At 35.6% G+C, this 4,673-nt stretch overlaps 1 long non-coding RNA gene across 2 annotated transcripts; it reads left to right on the top strand.

Moving 5' to 3' along the window:
- The first annotated feature begins 335 nt into the window (after window positions 1-335).
- LOC141661730 (uncharacterized) lies at window positions 336-2,494 on the top strand. Of its 2 annotated transcripts, XR_012550110.1 has the most exons (5): window positions 340-612; window positions 831-1,199; window positions 1,513-1,670; window positions 1,779-2,120; window positions 2,290-2,494. It is a non-coding gene; the product is annotated as an uncharacterized LOC141661730 (long non-coding RNA). The 2 variants fall into 2 exon arrangements; XR_012550109.1 differs by lacking the exon at window positions 2,290-2,494 and having other exon boundaries at window positions 336-612; window positions 1,779-2,282.
- Window positions 2,495-4,673: the final 2,179 nt, after the last annotated feature.

Genomic DNA, 4,673 nt, shown 5'->3' with positions numbered 1-4,673 from the left:
GTATAATTGTCTTAAGGCTAGTCTGTGTATGTTTATATACGTGTATGTTTGTTTTGGGTTCTTGATTGTTTGTTACTATAGAATTAGTTCAATTATGTGTATAGGAGTGTAATTATAGAGTAAAGTTGTTGTCTTTGGTATGTGTTTGCATTCAGTTTCAGTGTGTAACAGATCATGCTCCATATCTCGCAGAATAATCCAAATTCTACTAACTCTACTATCAGGGAAAGAATTTGCAAACATAAGCTACCTGTTATTGGGCCTAGACAAGCTCCATTGTTTCGTACAGAAATTGATGTGGATACCATATTGTAAATTGTAGATATAGTCTCTATTAATTTCTTACCATCTCAACATTGTTTTTACTTTAAACCTAAACAACACTATTTTTTTGTGCATGATTATATGACTAAATTAAAGGATTCGTCATGTTATGGTTCAATTTTTTTTTGCAGTCTGTCATGGTAAGGTATGTTTTTGGTAACAGCCTACCGGCTACCGCACTTTCTTTATTTAACTATTTATTCTTTTGACATGTATAATATATGATTTAATAGGTTAGTGAGGGTTTGGACTTTGCTGACCATGCTGGGAGAGCTATTATTGTCCTTGGTATGCCATTTGCAACACTAACTGATCCTAAGATTCATTTCAGAAATTGTCCCCTTATTTTTAAAGAATTCAGTGTATACAACATATTTGATCTATTATGTAATAGGAATCAGGCAGAGATGCATTAAATATCATTTTCAACAAATCTTTATGATTTTGAGCTGTAGTATGTTGTCAGGGGCATTGCTTAACAGTATAAGCTCTACGACTTTTGACAGGTTCGTCTAAAACGTGAATTCTTGGATGAGAAGGCATTGGCAGTGCCACCTAGGCTTGATAGCTCGGGAATGTTTAAATCCAAGCTACTCGCAGCACAAGAATTATATTCAATAAGCTGGTACAGATGTATAAGCTGGTACAGGTGTAGTTTTAGCTTTAGTTAGGTACTAGGAAATGCAATAATGACTTTGTTTGTTTTCTGTAAATTTTTTATTGCAGACGGCTTCTTTTTATCTTCACATATTCAAGGTCCCATTTACAGATTAAAAGATACATATAGGTGGAAAGCAACCATCAAGTTTGCATCTTGCTTCTATTTCTTTATTGCTCAATGAGCAGTTGCCTTTTCTCAATACGGGATTGAATATGTAAGTTCAAAAACTTGATAATACAAACCACTTTAGCAGTTAGGCTCTTATTTGTATATGGAAGTGATTTTCTACCACTGGTCTATTCCCTGATCCTTGATAAATTTTTTTTTTAATTTTTGGGTTGGAAAGTTATCCAAACTTGTAAAATAAAGAACTATTGTTTGTGCGATGGTACCTTTGTGCTTATATTTCCTTGCCCATTTTGGAAGCATATCTGACCATTACCTATATCATATTTATTTTAATTTCTAATTCATAAAAAAATATTTGGAAAATCAGAAAGTTACCTAATGTTCTATACTTTCCGCAGAGAATGTAAAAAGGCAGGATAGCATAAAGTCTGCAGAGAATGTAAAAAGGCAGTATATCATCAAGTCCACTGGTGTAGATCTCAGAACCTGATCAAATAAAAGAACAATCGGAGCTCGTGATGCCACTTTCACAATCAGTGTACCTCACTGGAATGAGGTTATTTTCTTACAATTTTTATGTTGATTTATATTTCTTTCAGCATGCAACTGGTCTATTTTAGTGACCCCCGTTTCTTGCTTGATTGCTCATATTTATTAACTGCAGAAATTTGCCAACAAAAAGAAATTAAAGGATTAAGGAGATCAATAATGAGGTGAGAAATGCACTGAGGAGTATCATTAACAAGCGTTTGAAGGCAATGGAGGCATGAGAATGTATTCAGGTTGATTTATTTGGTATACTATTGTAATCAAATTCGGAAGAAATTAAAGCATATAAAAATATGAAATTTGGAATGAGTGTTGATGACATAATTGTAAAGTGCATGCTCTTCTAATGATTTTACTAAGTCAGCATACGGATTGGCAAGAGCGTGCCGGAGAAGAGGTTCTGCAGACCTTTGGGAAGAATACACCAGATGTTGATGGGTTAAATCACCTCAAAGTTGTAAGTTCTTGTTACGCACTCATTAAAAATCTGAAGGTTGAAATGTTGGTTTAGTATTATGTTATGATCTTGTCCAAACTTGTATGTAACTTAACATCCTCAAACTTCCTAAACAAGAGCCTTAATAATATGTATTGCAAATAACTTTTTGTAATATTTGATTTTGCAGCTTAACATGATTTTTCTTGAAACTCTAAGATTATACCCGACAGGAGTTGTACTTGGGCAATCTATTCTGAAATAAACGCGTAAATGCCTTCTCTGATATATTCCCAGGCTCTTATCTCACGCAAATGATTTTTTGGTGGAAGGCAGCCAAGTTGTTTTTGCTGGTGCTATATAATATTACTTCATTCATTCCTTGGTACCAAGTGGAAGATCAACATAATTGCTTGCTATATATTAAATTGCTATATATATTAAAAACACATCACCTGCTTAAACTAAAAACAATGTCTAAACTAACAAAACAAATCGAATTACAGGAATGAAAAAGATGTCTAAAATGTTAAAACACATCGCTTTGTGCAATTATATAAAAGTAAATAAAAAAAAACGGATGTCTTCCAGAACAATGTACATCGGTTTAATTTACGCAGTCGATGTTAAAGTAGAAGTTTCATATCCCTTCCTCAAGTAAAACTGATGTTATAAGTTATGTTTAACGTCGGTTGAGTAAATAAACCGATGTAAAATACATAGTAAGATATTAGTTTTTTTAAGAATTTGATGGCTGTCAATTAAAAGTTCTTCCCTATTATATGTTTATTATGCTTTTTAACCTCCTAAATACAATTTTTCACAATCTAGTTTTGACATGTTATTAAAAAAAGGGCTAATTATACATCAGTTTGCTAAGAAAATCGATGTCTATGTACATCTTTAACATTGGCTAAAAACCGATGTTAAAGACCCCTACCTTTCTCTACAGATGCGAAGACAACAGTTTGAAAAGAAAGACATCGGCATTTTTCTAGTAGTGTGTTAAAAAACAGAAGGAGAAGATTGTGAATGATGAAGAACATGATGGGAATGTAGATGCATGGCTATCTCAGGATTTTGTGTTGGAGATGGATCAAGTCTTGGCTAGATTCAGGAATGAGTATGTTACAATTCGGAGCAATTCCAAGGCCTTGACTCCACAGGATGTCTATGATGTAGTCACTGAGATCTACAAAGCTCAACTCAAGACTTTTCACCTGTTTTCTAAACCCTAGAACTCAAGTTGATTGGTCATGAAGACAAAATAAGGAATCCGGTGAAGGACAAAATGGATGAGATCATCCCATCTCAACTACATATCACCTCCAAGTTCAAGCATTTTGATGATCAAATGTCAAGGATGGATCTTACTACCATTGAAAAGGAAGTCAAAAATCTCAAACAATCCTTCATCTCTCTTCATACAGTGCTCCAACAGCAAATCACTCACTCAAATGACACAAAGGTCAAGCTGGAACAACTTCACCAAAGCAGATATGAGCCTTCAGCTTTGCTCATGGATGGCATCAAACAAGCTGTGGAAGTAACCTTTGGCTCCACAAGCTCTTATCAGCCTGGCTCAACCTTTATAAATCTGCAAATTCAATCTCTCCAAAACCAAGTCTCAGAATTGCAGACCTCCAATGCTTCTCTCAATGCACTAGTCCAAGCCTTAACTTCTTTAGTCAAAAGTCAACAAACAGACATCCAGACCCTGGTGGACTCTCATAAGCACCTTCAAATGCAGAATTTTGTTACTTTGGGGGCCATCATGGGGAAGCTCAACATTTCACTTCCTGCTTTACCTGAACAAATAAGGCCAGAGTTACCAACTCCCCTCCTCATACCTGTCACCAAGACTAAGAGGGCGACTGAGGCTAAGATTCAACAATCCAGGGATGCTAAATCAAAATCCAAAGAGTCTGTTCAGGTGGAACAAAGCTCAAGTTCTCAAGTTGATATTGGGAAAGAAAGACTACTAAGGGCTGCAGAAGGACCCAATCAAGATCAAGAATTCAATGACCTTCTTGTAGCACTAAGGGTATCTCTTCAACACCACTATATGGCTTGCAAGAAAGCTTTGAGAAAGAACATCAATTTTATAAGAGCAGTGGTGGTGAAAGTTGATAATTTTCTAGAGAAAAAGATTATCATGAACATCAATGATGGTGGTGTGGACATGTGTCTCCAGGTGACTCTTCCATATCTTCAAACTTTAAGAGCATCTGAAGTGGATGTAATGATTGACAGAGTAAATCCAGTTATTCAAGAAGACACTCAACTTCTCCAAGAGCTCAAAAAGGCATAGATAACAGCTTTTCCAGTAGCCTATCTATATCCACAGAAAGGAGTAGTTTATGTCTATCCAACAACCAATCAAGCAAGGCATCTCATTGTTCCTAAACATTGTGTGGCGCCCCAAAGTCCGGGGTCAGGAATCTCGGAGGTCATGCCATCTAAACCACTACAAACCACATACCTCACACCACAATATATAAATACTCACACTTTACGACCCCACACTTATCATACACTCACACTTACAGGTTATTGTCTTGGAAACGAACCATT

The sequence above is a fragment of the Apium graveolens genome, chromosome 5, assembly GCF_009905375.1.
Source record: "Apium graveolens cultivar Ventura chromosome 5, ASM990537v1, whole genome shotgun sequence".
NCBI classification, from domain to species: Eukaryota; Viridiplantae; Streptophyta; class Magnoliopsida; order Apiales; family Apiaceae; genus Apium; species Apium graveolens.
Note: the sequence above shows the minus strand (reverse complement) of the source record. Positions and strands in the feature narration are given on the sequence as shown.